The 19,317-nt window shown below is 37.8% G+C and overlaps 1 non-coding gene across 1 annotated transcript; it reads left to right on the top strand.

Moving 5' to 3' along the window:
- The first annotated feature begins 18,473 nt into the window (after positions 1 to 18,473).
- Positions 18,474 to 18,545, top strand: trnap-agg (transfer RNA proline (anticodon AGG)). Its single transcript has one exon. It is a non-coding gene; the product is annotated as a tRNA-Pro (tRNA).
- The last annotated feature ends 772 nt before the right edge of the window (positions 18,546 to 19,317 follow it).

Raw genomic sequence — 19,317 nt, 5'->3', positions numbered from 1 at the left:
GAGTTTTGGTTTCAAATCATCTAGAAAAACCACATTTTCTCTTTTATTCATGGCACATTTTAAGTTTCTCTCCTGGGGAAATATGTTTTATATGCGCAAATATTTAAGCCTCATCTTACTAAAAGACACTGAATGAACTGCAAACTGTATATCGCATTGTTAGGGAAATGTCTATTATTCAGAAAAATGTATGAATGCTTTAAAAACTTTAATCTGCTGCTTAGTATGTTTTACACTGCTGGAATTGCAGCTGCAATAACACAGAGCATACACCTAGAATACCCGTGCAATAAATTAATTTCACGTTGATCTGCTAACAAACTAAAGTGATTTCCACATTTCTTTTACTAGGCAGTTTTAATGTTCTGGAAGATCCCTCGGACACCTGCAGAGAGAGTAGGACGGTCTAAAGTTTTTCAGTAGTGTCTAAAGTCTTTGTGTTTCCCTGATCAGCATCAGCATTAATATATGATGCTGTTCCTAAAACAGGAAACTTACACTGTACTTTTTGTCCTCATGTCAAATTTGTACATACTCTAATGGTGCTGTATATTTTGAATAAGTCGCTATGGAAAATACCTGATCTTAAACCTCACATACGTGTTGAAATCTCAGTTAAAGTTATTTTATCTGAAGAATTCAAATATTTGGTGTCTGTAAACCGTGAGTGCATGGGCTGTAGTTAAATCATAAAGTTAGCTTAAAAGTGCTACAAATCAATAGTGCTAACGAAAAGCTGGAGAGGCCGACGGTGACCTCTGATTGTGTTTAAGGGCTTGTTTATATTAAATAAACCATGATACAAAGCATTACAGCCCATTAAATAGCCAACAGCCTTAATGAATGCAGCAGGAACTCAGAAGATTCATACAGCATCACTTCACAAGCAGAGAAGTATAAAGACTTCTGCATTTCTACAAACTGCACACCATCATAACACCTCAACCGATATTAACACATGGCCATTTTTTTGTGTGTGCCATTCTAAAAAACCTGCTCAGGCATTAATTTCAATGCTGTTTTTCCTGGAATACCCTAAAATCAGAATCAGCATCAGAATACTTTATTGATCAAATTATGTTGGTTACAGTGCTCCAGTACAAACAGTAACAAAGACAGACACTACAAGAAGTAAGACTACAATATATACATACATATAAGTCACTTATTGATAAATATCTGAATAAGAAAGAAGAGCATGTGCAAAAAGGGTGGAGCTATTGCAGTATACAGTGTTTTAGATGGATGAGTTGTACAGGGACATGGCCACAGGCAGGAATGATTTCCTGTGTCGTTCAGTGGTGCTTTTTGGTAATCTCAGTCTCCCACTGAACATGGTCCTGTGGCTAGCCAGCATGTCATGGAGTGGGTGGGAGGTGTTATCCAACATTGTCTTTATCTTGGACAGCATCCGCCTCTCCGACACCACCTTAAGAGAGACCAGCTCCATCCCCACAACATTGCTGGCCTCAGTTTATTGAGTCTGTTAGCATCAGCAACCCTCAATCTGCTCCCTCAGCATGCAGCGGCATAGAGGATCGCACTGGCCACAACAGACTCGTAGAAAATCCTGAGCATTGTCCGACCACTGTTGAAGGACCTCAAAAAATAGAGACGACTCTGGCGCTTCCTGTAAAGTGCTGTGGTGTTTTTAGCCCAGTTTATTGTCAATGTATACGCCGAGGTATTTATAGTCATCCACAATGTCAATATTGACCCGCTGGATTGAAACAGGGGTCAAGTGTTTCCTGGTCTTCCTGAAGTCCACGATCAGTTCCTTGGTCTTTGCCACGTTGAGCTGCAGATGATTCTGCTCACACCACGTGACAAAGGAGTCGACCACAGCCCGGTACTCTGTCTCATCATCCCTGCTGATGAATCCAACCACTGCAGAGTCATCAAGAGAATATACACCTTATTCAAAACTCTACTGCACACATTTTGTGTATTTTAAGTATTTTGGTTTGTTTGCTTATTTCTCCATTTTATTATATTGGTGCAATCCAACCATTTTCTGAAGGGTGACAGTAAGGGTCTACAGTCTTGAACCATTCACGTTCACATTCAGCCAGATTAATTTGCCTAAAAGTCCTTGGACTGTAGGAGGGAGCAGGAGTACCCATAGAGAACAGTGAGAGGCGTGTTTTTTACTGTTTTGTTCTTGTGAAGCCTCTGAAATATTTCTTACAAATAAAACTGACTTGACCTGAAAGTGGCTTTATGTAAGACATTTGTTGGTTCTGAGCTTTCAACCCTGCATTCTATTCAATACAATTCAGTTTCATTTATACAGGTCCATTCTGAGTTTAACATTTTAGTTGTGTTTATTATGTGTTTTGTGCAATTTGTTCTTGTAATTTTTATTTCTGCGTTCTGTTAATTTTTCTGTTATTTTATTCTCTACTTTGGTTGCAGTTTCTTTCATAATTTGTAATTAAGTTTAAGTTTTCCTGCACTTCTGTACTTTCGTGCAGTTTCAATGTTAGATGAGCCCATGCTGTGTTATTCCCGGTTTTATTTTGGTCTGTGGTAAGTGATAGTAAAATAATGAAATATATAAGAAAGTCAAATGTGTAAAATTATAAAATAATATTGCAAAACCTAGTATGAACCATAACTAAGGTTAAATTACTATGATGTCCGCCCCAAATTTGTCAACAGATGCTGGGATCACCAAAAATAGTGCCAGGAGTTTCATACAGATGTGGTGAGAAGTTTAGAGGCTCTTATAATGATTATGAATATTATATTGTAGTTTGGGGCTTTTAATGATTTCTCTAACTTTACAGTATACATTTTAATGACTTTAAAAAGGAAGAATTGGGTGCAGAAGTTTGAATTTATTCACACAGGGTAAAAAGTATACATACAAGCTCAAGTATACCCATATGGAAAAGAAATAGAAAAAACTTATAAAAGACTTGCATAAGATGTGGCCTACTTCATATAGTGAATCATATAAGGCTTATGCGATTCACTCATGAAGGTGGCCACTTTCTCATTACTTTCATATATTGTTTTAGTAAGTATCCAAAATATACAAGTTTCATGTATATAATTTTTCAAGGGATCTTATATCTGTTTTCACTCTTGTATGCTTTTCATACAAGTTTCACACAAGACAGATACAGACTTTATAAGATGTATATATATATCGTTTCCATATGGGTATGCATGCACCCCACCTTAAGCTATATTAAGATAACAATGAATTAATATCAGTAGATAGGAATACAAACTTCAGTCTAAGTAAAAACAAACCCCAACAACTTTTAATCGTACTCAGCTTGAATCTGAATAAAAAGAAGCAAAATAAAAAATATCTATTTCCTGATGCCTACATTAAAATTTAGGGAACACCTAAAATGTCCAACTGTAATTTGATATACAATGAAAAATTACAGTCTTTGAATTATGCATTTATTTAAGCAAATACAAAATAATTTGAAAATATCATGTGGTGAAATTATTATTAACCAGTCTGCTTTAAGAACAACATTTACAATGGGTAATTTAAATTAATAGTTTATGCCATTTAAATGTCATGCAGCTGTGTCAGAGATTAGCTTAAACCCCGCCCCCAAACCTTTGAAGGTTCAACTTCAAAGGAAAGTGGATGACGTCACAGTGGCTGCAGCCGAACGTGGGCGGGGCTTAAACCTATATAAAGGAGCCGTCCAGACTCTCAAGCATTTGGTTTACAAAGAGCACACATGCCTAGTCCAACTCCAACCAGCCAACAATTTATTTCCTCTTCTACATTTCAGAGTCAGAGAAATAGTAATACAAACTTAAACATGACAACTCCACACAGTAACACCTCAGTGGAAACATGGAAGTCCTTAAGTGACCACTTTTTTGGTACAATTGTACCACAGTGGCAATCTCTGCAGTTCAACCCAGAGTACTGCAACACTGAGCTGCCTTCCACTTTGCTGAAAGACATGTTGAAACTTTGTTCCATGTTAGTGGATGCAATGGACACAACCGTGGAGAAGGGAGATGCAGTGTCCACGCAGAATAATGAGCCTTCTCTTCACTCAGTGCACACAGAGTCCCCTGAGAAAACAGAAGAAACAGGAGCAAAGGACAGCATCCTGAAAGAAATTTCTGTAGATGACCACGGTGATAATGAAGAAACAGAAACTCCAGGACTGGAGGACTCTTCAGACTCAAAAAACCTCAAGCTGCATTTGACTGCAGAGGAGAGCAGTCTTGATGAAACATCCACAGATGACAGTGAAAACAGAGAAATTCTAACACTGCATCGTGTACCTGCACCACCTTGCATATATCCAGATATTTTAATAGGTTTCAGCTGTGAGTCATCTGAGGAAGAAGCGTCTGTGTCATCCCAGAGGTTTCCTCCTCAAACCCTCACCGCAGCCACAGTAGAACCGAAGAAAAACTACTCAGCTGATACAAAAGACTTGGACAACATAGAAGCTTCCCCCCTGGAAAAGCCTGTGAAGAAAACACTACATAGGTCAGTCCGTAAGTCTGATTCAGATTTAGGTTCTTATGATGTCACTCTGGCATCTGATTATCTGTCTGAAGAAAAGATGTGTGTTTACAAAGTTATTCAGTTGGTAGTTTCAGAGGCCGCAGGCAAAGCCTCGTCTAAATACAAGGACTTCACACGGTGCCACAACTCCGACTCTATCAGCGATCGTCTGCTTGAAAAAATCTGGCCTCAGATTGACGAGAGGGATTTGGATCTATCTCCAAAAAGGCTGACCAATATCAACAAGGACATTTTCACCAATCTTTGCAAAGCACATAACTGCAGGGAGAAGTATTTGATTTTATATCTGAGCGAACGGCTTGACGATATTACTGTCCCAACATTTACAAAACACCTGTTGGCCTTACCAAAAAGAGTACTCACTATATATAAAAACCGAGAAGAGTACGTAAAAGTTGTTGAAAGCTTCACTAAAGATTTGGTTCTGCACGCTATAAGCAACGCAAATGAGGCAAGGAAATTGCCTCCAGGGGCAGATAAAGCCATCATGAACAGGTTTACCCACAGGATTTGGGCTAAAATTTTGTCCCAAAAGCTTAAAATGTCCTTAGAGAACACTGAAGAAGTCAGTGTGAAAGTGTACAATGAACTCCGGCAAAAGTGGAAAAATCCAAACACTGTCCTGGAGTTAATGTTTAATGGCCAAGACAATATTGAAAACGTGATTGTCAAAAGTTTCAAAAGAAATGCCCCATTGAAGAGACCTAATTTCTTCTCTAGGGTTTTCTCACGAGCACGTTAAAGTTTACCTGACACCTGCATCTAAAAAGCTGCGTTTTCAAAAATACCTGGGTACATGTGGACGTAGCCTAGATGCATTACATTTTTATTATAATTCTTCATTGTTAATGTTAAAACCAGACTACTTTAAAATAATTGTCTCATGAACCACCTGGTTGATAATAATTTCACCACATTACATTATAGCATTTTTCTGTCCTTTATTCCGTCTTCCTTCTCTCACCCCAACCGGTCGCAGCAGATGGCCGCCCCTCCCTGAGCCTGGTTCTGCTGGAGGTTTCTTCCTGTTAAAAGGGAGTTTTTCCTTCCCACTGTCGCCAAAGTGCTTGCTCACAGGGGGTCATATGATTGTTGGGTTCTGTACTATTGTAGGGTCTACCTTACAATAGAAAGCGCCTTGAGGCAACTGTTGTTGTGATTAGGCGCTATATAAATAAAATTGAATTGAATTCAAATAAAAATGAATTTAAAAAAAAGTTTTAAAAGTGTACTTAGTTTTATTTGCTGTCAATTTGCCTAGAATGGAATATCAGATTAGAACGGCCTCTAAAATATAATATTTAATTTATTAAATAAATCAAATGATTTACAGAAAATAAAATTCAAAAACACTTTCATTTTCACTGTATCTGTATGGCTATAGAGGAGCAGTTATTATTTTGCCTGTTTGTCAGTGCTGGTACGAACCCCGTTGGTGCTGTGTTGATCCTTTTGCAGAGGTTTGAAGTTTCTTTCGATAAATCTGAGTCAGTTTGGGTCGTGTCTCGTGTTCACTATATTTAATTTTACCTAATTTGTGTGTTTTTACTGATTAGTTTCGGTAGTATACCCTGGTGTTTTTCCTAATTACTTGTGTATTTATAGCCTCTGTCTCCCCTCAGTTATATGTCATGTTGTACTGCTTGTTCACATTTACTGGCCCTCGTGTGGCTTCTATTGGTTTAACTGGACTTTGATACTGGCTGCCCTTTGGATTATCGCCTCAATAAAGGTTTGTTTTTTTGTTTTAATTTGTCTCACAGGTGTATTTTTCATCCACATTGACATTTGTAAATATATTAAGCAGTTTTAATATATTCAAGATTATCCTTAATGCGCAGAAAGGAAGGTTTTGTGGAGCATGTACTTGTAGGTTATTTGCGTTTGCTGACAGGTCCGGTGATCACTTCAAAACTAATGCACAGGCAATTTTTCTAACATTTAATTTCCTTTCACCCAATTCTACATCAGGATGTAACACAACATCTGCTCAAGCACCATTCACCTTCATTTCAGACTCAAATATGCACCCTATCAGCATTCAGTAGTGTGAATAATTTAATTTATGCCGCCAAACTACCTCGTTAAACAGACATGCTCTCAGTTCAGGACACCAGTGAACTCTTGAGCATACCAGCCCTGCCACCTGCACAATAATGAACTAGTAATGAGTTGCTACGAAGGCGGATTCTGGGTTTTGGGGCTTTATAGGTGAAAAAATTATTGTATTTTTCTCCGTTCACTAATCTTTGCTCTCTTTTGTAAATGCACAACAAAAATTTGTTTTTTTTTTAAATAGCTATATATAAGCTATTTTTAAAAAGACAAGAGGCACTTCTTTAGTAGCATTATTTACTTTAATTTACTTATTTACAACAGTACTCAGTGAACTCTGTGATAACAGCCAGTGACGGGGGAGGGTCACAGTTCTTGATATTTGCTTGTGTGTGTGTGTGTGCGCGCACTTGCAGATCCTTTGGTCTGTTCCCTATTCACACACGGGTGTGATTGAGGCTCTAACTCTTGGGGTAAAGCTGTTTACTTAATAAGATCACACACTAATTGTTGGTGTAAACAGTGAGTAGCAAGGGTGTGTGGCGTCTTTGATAAATGCTGCTAGTCTTCTTACTCTGTTAACTAACACAGATGATGATCAGGTTTGGAAGCTCTGTTCTGACAATTTACAGCCTTTACTGCACTGTGCACCCACGCATTTGGTTTGGTTATAATGTTTCATATGGCGATTCTGTATTTAGCATTAGTTTCCTTGGGAGCCAGGCCTATTTTAATTTATGGATAAAGGCTATGGTTTGATCTGAAGTGTTGGAGGGCTGCATCAGCAGGTTTGACACACAAGCCACTTTTAATTATGGAATAAGCCCACAAGTATTACCGGATTCATGAATCTGTTTGAGTCTGTCATTCCTAGATTCATGACAGTAGGTGAGACTGCAGTGTTTGCCATTGGACAGTATGTTATAATCTTATGTGTGTCTATCCTTTTATGTGACTGCACGCAGTTAAGATCTGTGCCTTGTTAAAAGTGAGGTTACTACTTCAGAGGAAAAAAACATAATAAATCTCCTCTTAGACAAGCACTCCCATCCATTAATCAGATGACATTTGAACTTGTCAACGTAATGTCTGACTAACTCGGTCAGTTTCCTTCATAAGTCATGATTGCAATATTACTCACATCTATGAATATTTACATAAAAATTTCAGCACATTAAATGAGAAGTTGTATTAAAGCACTGATGCATGGGACACGATTACAACTTTGTTTGTCTCTCATGAAAGCTGGAAAGCTCACTTAAAACGAGTGCATTGGATTTGTTTCAGATTTGCAATTAATACATTAGCTCCCATCCCTCTCACTGAGCCTGTTTGCAGGGGTGAGAGCAGCTTCAGAGCATGAGGACTTGATGTTTAAAAATTGTGGATACATATAACTAGGTTCAGTGTTTGTTTTCTTTTTGACTTCCATAAAGAAAACTGGGAACTGTGTAAAACCAAGCTAAAATCTAATAATCATCTTAAAATAAAGGAGTCAATCTGTGGTTAGTTGGTAGGAAATGCACATAAAATGAAATCAGCCTACTTGCTAACAATCCTGAAAAACTGTTAGCAAGTCAAACAGCTGCCGATTAAAAGACAGGGAAAGAGTTCAATAATAAGCTAAAACTAGTCATGGGATTTATCATCAAAAGCATTTTTGCTTTGATATTTGACCGTTTTTACCTATTGCTGTATGTGCTCCAGCCAGAAAGCAGTTATATAATACTTATTGAGTGTGAAAAATCAATGAAAAGTTACCACATTCTTTATTGATTTTCCCAACAATGCTTGGCTGGTTACTTAATGGTTCTAGCCAAGTCTGTGCATGTGGGTGTAGTTTAACCTTCAAGTGTCCGATTGCTTTTGTGACATTTTTAAGTTTCCTACTATGAATTTGGAGAATGCAAAGTTTCATACTTCATGAACCATCCATCCATCCATCCATCCTCATCCGCTTTATCCGAGGCCGGGTCGCGGGGGCAGCAGCCTAAGCAAAGAGGCCCAGACCTCCCTCTCCCCAGCCACCTCCTCCAGCTTATCCGGGGGAACACCAAGGCGTTCCCAGGCCAGCCGAGAGATATAATCTCTCCAGCGTGTCCTGGGTCTGCCCCGGACAATTCATGAACCATGGAATTAAAATGCACAGTTTTGTTATGACCCCAGAAATGTATTTTTATTTGTTTTGACATTATTTTAAAATGCTGCACAGTTTTGCAATGAAACATGGATTATAGAACAGGATTCAGAGAATTCCTGAAGTGTATGCAGTTGCAGACGGGCCATGGTTACAAGATGTGCTTTCATATATATTTTAACAATGTTTGTTGCAGCTTGTTGCATTAAAAACTGCTGTTCCTAGGACTGCGCTCTTCTGGACAGAAATCTCGAATGTTGGTCCTAGCAACTGCGAGAGCCACTTGCCTAGCTTGGGGGTCACTGCACCGACTGCTCCGATTACCACTGGGACCACTGTTGCCTTCACCCTCCAAATCTTCTCGACTTCTTCAGCCCTTGGTATTCCTGCAGCTTCTTGAGTTCCTATCGCTCAGTATCACTACATCTTCCTCTGCTTTTCTAGTTGGTTAGCCATCACCAGTTTGTCTATCTGTATTTGGAAGTCTCACAGGATCTTAGCTCAGCATTCTTGACCACCTTAGGTGGCATGTCCCATTTTGATCTCTGAACTTTCAGGACATACTTGGCACAGATGTCTCTGTGTACTACGCTGGCCACTTGGTTATGGCGTTCCATGTATGCCCTGCCTGTTAGCATCTTGCACCCTGCTGTTATGTGCTGGATTGTCTCAGGGGCATCTTTACACAGCCTTCACCTGGGGTCTTGCTTGGTGTGATAGACCCCAGCCTCTATGGATCTTGTGCTCAGAGCTTGTTCTTGTGCTGCCATGATTAGTGCCTCTGTGCTGTCTTTCAGTCCAGCTTTGTCCAGCCACTGGTAGGATTTCTGGATGTCAGCCATTCCTCTATCTGCTGGTGCTACATAGCGTGACTGTCATTCCATGATGATTCCTCCTCTTGTGCCTCTTCTTTCTCAGGTTTCTGCTGCAATGCTGGGTGTCTGTTGTCTCGTCCCGGACAGTTCTTGGAGGATCAAGAAACTGATACCGCTGACAGGCCCCCTGGCTCTTAAAAACTAATTACAATTTTTGAGTTCATACAAAGAAATTTTAGTAAAATGGATGAGCCTGCCGCATCAATTTCTCACTTTGATTTTCAGTGTCTTTGAATTCATCCTTATGTAGCTTGATGTGGCATCCTTTTGTTCCCTTTTGTTTGTTGTTTTATTTTTTTTCCTCAAAAGCATTAAAAAGGGCAACATTCGACTGATCAGGTCATTCTTAAAGAGAAAAAACCACCTATAGTTCTGTAAACTTCATGAAGACTTTTCTCATCCAAGATGCTTTGTCAGAACTGTAAAGCCTGTTTTGTCTTCAAATCCTAATTTTACATTAATTTAGCTGTAATTTAAATATTGCCCTAAAAGCCCCTTTACAACAAATTTATTGATGGCTTCTCTTTTAATCCCTAATCATACATTAAATAAAACTTAAATGAAAACATCTGCTTTTCTGCACGTTTTGAGCCATCCTGGATTTTCTTTTTTGCTGCTAAATATCAAATTATCTAACAAATATTAACACTGAATCAAATGTGCATTGACTTCTTTTGATTTTCCTTGATTTATATTTTATTTTTAATGTATTTTTTTGTAATGCTAAAAAATTGTATTTAATTTATTTTGTGAACTTTGTATTTTTTTCCCCTTATACTTAGAAGCATATTTGCTCATTAGGAGTTTTAATTGGCTTCTAGAGTATCAAAGTCAAACCAAGACAGATTTTGCTGAATAGAGAATTTCAGCTTCTTTTAATAAGCTGTTTCAAGGACTTTAACTTTGATGCACTGCTTTTATTCATTTAGTCTCTCAATGCATGCTCAATTGTCCAGGTAAGGAAATCCCAAAAAGCTGATTCTGTTCATCTGGAGGTAGCATTTTCACTGGGGGAAACATTTCTTCACTCATCCAAGTGACTTCTTCAATCTCAGCTGACTGCAGGCTCCCCCAACCTTTTAAACAGTACATTTGCACAATGACTACAAACTAGCACCACTGGCCAACAGTGGGCTGTGAGGTCATTTTCTCAATCATTAATATGTAAATTGCCATGAGCATTGATCAATGAACATGAATAACATTCGACTTTTTGGGTTCTCACTCATGGGTCGTCCCCAATCACATACAGTTCAATCTTAAGCCTTCAAACTGTGATCTTTCTCAAGGTAATAAAAAGTAGAAAAGGTTTAAGCTTTTAATTCAGCAAAAGTAAAACATATAAAACTAGATATAGGTTTGATTTTATGAAATAAAGTTTACAAAGACAGTTATAATTCATTGTTGATGGCAGCTCTCAGAATTGTCTCTCAGACTCTCACAGATTTGACTGCCAGACTTCAAAACAGTGCCGTTTCAGATCAAATATGCTTATCTGTTTTCCAGTGATTCCCATCTGTTGCCAGTTTGTAAAATGTCGTAATTTACACATGTGTACATACATAGCTGCTTCTTTATCAGACAGCACTGACGAGGGATGAGATTTATTAGCTGGTACTGAGATATCAGATGCGTGGTGTGAAAAGTCACAAAACATAAAATATTGTGCCGACGGAGGTAATAACACAGGTAGTTGTTATAAACAGATTACATGACGGTGTTTATAAAGGAAAAAGCAGATCCAACATGCTTGAACTCACAACTGGTTGTCGAATGCCTTCATTTTATCACTTTATAATGGCAAAAAAGTGTAGTTCAGACTCTCCCACCTGCTACTGTCCCCCACCCATTGTTTGTATTGTGTTTACAAGTCTCCTCCCTAATTTTTGAAAATATCTATAAAAGTCTTTCCATTTCACTGTTTCTTGGTCGGTTCACCTTTTCCAGCTCTAGTGTCTCAACATCATCAACCACAGAAGAAAATCATAAATCGAAAGGCATCTTCACATCATCTTGAAAAATGAGAGTCCTCTTTGCTCTTTTTTTGGTGGGATGTGTGTGCGGTGTACCTCAAGGACTATGGGTCAGAGTAAGTATCATTTGTTTTTGGAAGTATTATAGATCCAAGGCTCATTTTTAAAGTCTCTTTGGTGTTTTTTGTATATTTCGATGCATTTCTGGCACAGTAGCTTATGGTTGATATATTCAGGCTATCTTCTTACATAAAACATTAACTTCAAGGAAATCACTCAACCCACTTATGTTCAGTGTGTCCTTCAAAAGTACACATGACATGACTGTCCTGTCCTTTCCTCTGATTAATCTCTGCGAATACAATGAAAATTTCGGCTTTTTGACACGACATTAACAAAACTTTTACTGGCCCAGATGGAAACTTCTTGTCCCTCTCCCCACAGGTTGGAGACAAAAGCTTCCCACTGGAGGCTGTGAAGCAGCTCAAGAAAATCATGGAATTAGATGAAAATCTTGGTTCTCACTCTGACGCACACACTTTCAAGACTGTGTGTGCCAACCCTCTTGTGCCGCAGGTGTTTCGACCAGTGTGCCAAAAGGATGAAGAAGTAGCCGTTTTCTCAAGTCTAAGTAAGGAGAGCCCAAAGGGAGATCAGATTATTTTGGTCACAAACACATTACGGTATTACAGTGTGTTCCTGTCACATCGTTATTTCTCCACAGCTTACTGCAAAGGGTATTGCATGCATAAGAAATTATGCAAGTAGCTCATTGGGCACACTCTGAGCAACCAGTGTTAATGACTTAAAGCAAGATCCCAAACCAAAAACAAACAGTGTGTTATGTGTTATTATGCAACAGCAGTCTTGTGTAATATATTGCAATCATTTTTTAAGGACAAAAGCAATAACAGTGTTTTAGTCTGTAAATCAGTTTGTTTACCAACTCTCTATTCAATCTATAATAGCTGGTCCCAAGCTCAATTAAGCATAATAAGTTTCAGTCCAAAAATGGACAAATTCCAGTTGTCATAGATGCCATATGTTGCCATTAATTTTACAGAATGTGTAAGCAAAATTTCCTGAAACAGACAAGATGCTTTCCTTCAAACCTTTTTGCAAATGTAACATTTGTTTGCTATTAGACTCAGAGGGTTAATACACCTTTACTACTATTATTGTGGGAATGGTAGATGGTATTTGTTGCATGCATTGTTACATGAGAATGTCACTGGCATTTTAACTAGAGAAGCCAATTAGTTTCCCACACACTCGAAGCAGTGGCAAATTCACTATTTAATATATCAAAATATGTCTTGGAGCACCTCTAAAGCTCATATGTCAATCTGCATGTGAAATGTTGCGTGACAGTTTGTTGGTTAGTTGTTTCCCCCTGTTTTTAGGCTTTGTTGTATGCTGGTTTTGCTGGATGTTTTATGTGTTCCCACACATTAGCCTTTCCCTTTTATATGAATGACTTGCTCAACCACCTGAACTCCAGTTGCTGAGCCAGTCTCAGTATCCTTTTGCCAAATTTAAACAGCAAACAATTACGCACAGGCTCTTCCATCTAATCTTTAGTTTTATTACTCAGACAAACACTCTGTAGGACTCAAGATTAAAGACACAGACAACAAGCATAAAGTTTAGTTGAGTTGCTCAAATGGATTCATAGAATCCAATGTTTTCACATTGTAATAGAAACATCCAGCAAGTGCTGCACCACAAAATGCCTGGAAGGATAACACCAGGCTTTGCAGAAAAGTCATCAGAAAAGACACTTGTTGCTGTAATAACATCCAATTATCACTATTAGGAGTAATTTTTCAAAATGGAAAGCAGGCCATTGGGTAAAATAAGGAATGTTTTTTTCTAATTGGGATTATTAAAATAATCGCTGAAGTTGTTGTTATGTTTTTTCTTGCACTGTCTAGTGGTTATAAATATGAATGAGTGTGAGATATGTGCCAACCCCGCCTGCGCTGGATGTGGATATTGAGGCTGCCGTCAGCTAGACACACACCTCCCCTGAGAGTCTCTAAGGTGTCATCATCCATTGTTCTTCTACATCTGGGAGTCATGGAGTCTCAGCAAGAAGTTTTCAAGTATTCAGAACTGTTAACTGTTAATTAATGTAAGGGGAAGAGGGGTTGTGTTATATATAAATTCATTGCAAAGCAAAACTGTTGATAAAAATGATATTTAATGGAAATCTGGTGGAATGTGTAACTGCAGAACTTAAGCTGGAGAAGTAAAACAATGCTAAGCTGTATATACAGATCCCCTGGAGCTTGTGTGCAAGTTTTTATAGACAAAATTATAGGTTTATGTGACATTATATGCAATAATAAGATGCTCTTTTTCTCTGGCGATTCGATGATGATTTACTCAATCATTAAGGACACACACAAGCTGAAGAATTTAATAACATAATGTTTTGCATAAGTTTGTTTCCTACAATTTCACATCCAACTAGGATAGAAGTAAACGATGCTGTCATAGATAATATATTCTCATATGATGTAGTTGAGAAAATTCTCAGGGGTATAACCATGAATGATATAAATGATCATCTGCCATTTTTTTAGATGTAGAAAATAGAAATATCATTGAGAAAGACGTCAGAACTAGCAGGATAACAAGATGTATTAGACATAGTTAAAGCTGATATGATTAAACAAGCCTGGAGCAGCTTGTTCAGAAGATGCAAATGAGGTATAGAAAACTTGGGGGAAATAATAACTGACTCATACAATAAAAACTGCAGAAAGAAAAATTTATGGTCTAAAGAATTCTTTAAAATTAGAACAAAAGAGTCTAAAAATGAATATGAAAAGTATAAAATAAATTAACATGGATACTAAGATCATCATAAGCAAAAGAACACATAATAGTTTACTACAAATACAGGTAAGGCATACAGAACACCGGGAGAGTTTGAAATATTCTGATATTCTAATTTCATTGCAAATACTGGAACACGGCAATCAAAGAGTTCTTTGTAAATCTAGGAACAAAACTAGCTGTGACAATTAAAACACCCAACAATAATCAAAGAGAAACAGGTTAGCTGGATATAGAGAGCCATAATCTATATTTCAGAGGAACGGACAAAACAAAAATAATACTGTAACAGCAGGACAGTGTGCACTGAACTCCGCACCACACATGGCACAGGGCCTCCGTTACACCAAAGACACTCACACTGTAACACTAGACAGGAACCCAAGTGACCTTACAAAGAATGAAAATAAATTAATATGTCTGGACTTAAGCATTTGACACCATTGACAAATTATTGGAAAGGTTAGAAATATAAATGAGTAGGACAGACTGCACACTCATAGTTCCATATTTGACCCATTGGGCAGAAGTATTCGGAAATGCATATAGAATGATCACCAACTTAATATTTTTATTACGAGATAAAGAACTAAAAATAGTATTGACAGCAAATTATTATCATTTCACTACCCCACTGTTCATTTGGATGAATACATTAAAATTTGTGTTTTTTATTATTAAGAGATTTTACAGTTATTTCGATTATGTAAAAAGTAAAAAACAATTACCTCCAGGCATCCAAGATTTGTTCCGGTTGAGAAGAACCAATTATTTTTATGTTAATGTAATTATGACATACTGTTTTTTGATGGGGGGCTTTTGGTCACATTGTCCATTTTTGGTTGGCTAAATATTGTATTATATATGAGGGGTAAGTGCAATATTGAAGCTTTTGCTTCTGTGTACACTATATTGTATAAGTATTCTCTCGGCATTCATCCCAAAGGTGTTCTCTCTGGTTGAGGACAGGACTCTGCACAGGCCAGTCAAGTTCTTCCACGCCTAACTTGCTCATCCATGTCCATACGGAGCTTGTTTGTGTTTTTTTTGTTTTGTTTTGTAGTAATGTCAGAAGTGGAGCTGTCCCCAAATTGGTCTTACAAAGTCCGAAATGTTTTTGTATGCTTTGGTATGCTACGTAGAGTTCCTTACTCCTAAAAAACAAGTCTTCACTGTTGTAGAGTCCAGTGGTAGCGTTCTTGAGCTAATCTAAAGGCTGCGTGAAGTTTGGAGGTCAGTATTGATTGACTCTGCAGAAAGCTTGTGGCCTTTACACACTATGCAATTCACCATCTGCTGACCCCACTTTGTGATTTTACATGACACATACTGTTGTAGTCTTTCCCAGTTGCTTCCATTTTTTTGTAATGCCACTAACAGTTTACTGTGGAATGTTTAGTAGCAAGGAAATTTCACAAGGTGACATCCTGTCATGGTACCACGTTGGATTTCATGGAGCTCTGAGAGTGACCCATTCTTTCACAAATGTTCATAGAAGCAGTCTGCATGCTTAGGTTCTTGATTTTATACACCTGTGGCTATGAAAGTGATTGGGACTTTAATAATTTAGGATGGGTGAGTAAAAACTTTTGGTAATATAGTGTATTTCTTTCTTTTTTCCTTTTTTTTTGTTTTGTTATGACAGACAGAAACAAAATGGACAAACATTTCTATGTACAAGCATCCACGGACACACCAAACCACAACTTCACTTAATCCCAGCAGGTCTTAGTGGTCAAAGTACTTGATTTTGGATTAAAGTGACAAAAATCGGATTTACCATTTTTTATGCTTTGGTAGATACAATCCTTTGTTACTAAGGCCACAAATCTGTTAAACTTTTAAAACTCCTTAAGGCAATTTTATAATAATCAAATCCTTTGGATTGATGAAAGAATGTTTTTAACTGAATATATATATTTACAGACACAAACCTGCATGCACACAAAAGAAGAATGATGCTTCAAAGCCACTGAACTGGGATAAAAGTAAAGGGTATTAAGCAAGTCTAATGAAAGCAAGTCTAAAGTGAGTGAGCTGAAGGGGTCATATTCAAAAATGTTTTATTTGTTAGACAAATCATTTGGCTTCAACTAAACTCGTCCACTTAACCAAACTGGTAACACCCTTTTAATGTAATTCTTCAAATACATGATCTGTTTGCTTTTGTTTGTTGCCCGCGACTGATTTTGCCAGGATCTACCATGTGTCTGATATGACACGATGAAAATGTATCCAACAGACTAGCCAGTAGTGCAGCTAATTTATGTAACAGCAGCAGGGAATGTGCATCACTGCACTTCAGACATCAATATGCACGACCTGATTCGTGAAATGCTCTCCGGCCCCTGTGTTTTGCAGCCATCACAGCTGTCACACACACACTCTCATCAGTCATTACAGAAACACCCATTTTTAATCATTTAAAGCTGCTCTGTTGTCTGGACAGGTTTTTAGTTGAATCCACTGATCTTTAAAACCTCCAATAATTAGTTTAATGGATCACTTTAATGGGCTGCTTTGATCACGGTGACCAGCCTTAACAGTTACTGCATGTCTGCGTGGTTGCACTGATGTTTCAGTGGAAATAAAGTTGAAACCTACAATATTACATGCCATTTACAAATGAACGGTGACAAATATTGCAGTAATGTATTTCAAGTCTGTTATTGTAGTATCACATTGCAGTATGTGCTGGGTTGAGTAGATACAAACAGACGGATACATACATATGTCAAACTTCTGGTAAGTCCTTATCCTCTATTATTCCTTCCAATTTTTGCAATGTGCAGGTGTACCACTACCAATGGCAGCAAAAGGTTATTGTGGCCAGATGGTTATCTTTTTATGTATTAACACATTCAGATAACTTACACTTACGGACAATTGAATTCACTGAGTTCCTTAGATTTTCCCAGTGTTCTGAATATTGATGAAACCAGTGAGTCATGTCAAACAAATCGTTTTTATGCTGGCAAAGGGAAACTACCAGTTGAGATTGATAACTAGTGACTGGGCTCGCTGCACAGGTGACATCCTGTCACGGCAACGCGTTGGAATTCAGGCCTTGGCCATGTCAGGTTGAAAGATATTGTAGAGCCATGAGCACCACTTATCAAAAGATTTAAGTGAAAAGTATATACATTTGAGCCTATATGTATCCTTTTGGCTGTGTGTATTTGAAACAATGCAAAATAAATTCAAATCCAATTATTGTTTTTAAAAGTAAAATAATATGTATGCAGCACAATCTTTCAGCATGCTCAGAAAAGAGCAATTCAAAGAAATCATTAAAATTACCATGACATTCATGTTCATGACGAGGATATATAAACTTGCTGCAGATGCAGAATTGATATGAAATCTGGGAAAATTATATGAAATTATAATTAGAGGAAGTTAAGAGCATATCCTGGCTAATAACAAGAAAATGAAAGATCATCACAAAAATCGTTAATTTAAATATGTGTTATTTTAAAAGAGAAACAATGACAGACCCTCACTTGTTAAGGAAGTCTCACCTGTTCAACGGGATCTAAGCGAAAAAGGAAATAAAAAGGAGCGAATGCTCTTGTCTCGTTCGGCTCTTCTGCTCCTTCTTCTTTTTGACGACATTTGGCGCCCTCTCGCGGTGTTTCACTAACATTACAACGAGCGGTTTGTGATCAAATAACTGACTTAAACAATAAACCAACGCGAATCCGACGAATAAGTGTCATTGAACGTTAAAACACGAATTATTCATAAGGCTAAAGAGAAAGCTGGTGTTCATCTCACCCTATAGCTCCGTATTTATGTCTTTAAGGAGAAAAACAAATCATTTAACTTTGAAAACAGCCGCCAGTGAACGAAACCTTGGAAGTGTCGTAGAAACGGGCTGATTTTTCACATAGAAATATATTCTGTATCAGGCAGGATTGCGTTATTTTTAAAAAAGACGCGTTTCTGTTCGGTTGTTTTACACATCCGCAAGAATTCAGTGTACATCAGCTGTACTCTGGCAACGTTGACCAGCTGTTAAACCCTAGTGTTTCATTTGGTGTCCCTTTGAATTGATATCACGTGGCTCGTTGGTCTAGGGGTATGATTCTCGCTTAGGGTGCGAGAGGTCCCGGGTTCAAATCCCGGACGAGCCCTCGTCTTTTTGCGTTCGTCTTCCATAGGCTTTAATGTCTAAGTCCCTCAGGTTTATTTTTCTAAGCGCGTTTTGTCACACTTCCACTATAGATTAAAGTAGCCCTCTGTTCTTTAAAAAAAAAAAAATGCTACACAAGTTTGCTCAAAAGATAACCCTCTAATATTGCCTACTGTCAGGAGAGGGAAGCCCATGGGTGGGCTGGTTGGGTTGATAGGGTGCAGCAGAGCAGGGGAAATATTCATTTATAAATAAGTTTCTCTGCACATGCTGTTTGTGGATTTAGACAACTAAATTCAACAGTATGTAAACAGGTGTTTCGCACATTTGGATTAATTAGGACATAAGAAGTAAGCAAAATTACCTGCCACATGAAAAATGTTACTCCTTTTGTGCTCACTGCTCTACAACAGCACTAGATAGATGTTGAATTACCAGTTATGCCACTTTGACATCTATGAATGCATGACAGGGAAGAGAAGGAAAACTGAAATGTGTTGAGGCTGTATGTGAACTATATCTCCATATTGTCTGCTGGAAGTAACACCAGGCTAAAGCAAATGAAGAAATAACTTTTTCAGCAGTGTTAACCTGCCTATTAAAGGTGATTACTCATTTACTAAGGTTACCAGAGCCCTAACATTTATCAAATGAAAAAGCTAAAACTTTGATTTTACCTTTAATGAGTCATGTATAACCCAGCTATTCATTGGTTTGTGCAGTTTGTGTGCACTTATCTGTCTACATTTTAAAAACAAGGTAAAAGTAGACGA

Source organism: Astatotilapia calliptera, chromosome 5, assembly GCF_964374335.1.
Source record: "Astatotilapia calliptera chromosome 5, fAstCal68.1, whole genome shotgun sequence".
Classification (NCBI taxonomy): Eukaryota; Metazoa; Chordata; class Actinopteri; order Cichliformes; family Cichlidae; genus Astatotilapia; species Astatotilapia calliptera.
The sequence above is the reverse complement of the archived record's forward strand: the minus strand, read 5'-3'. Positions and strand labels throughout refer to the sequence as shown.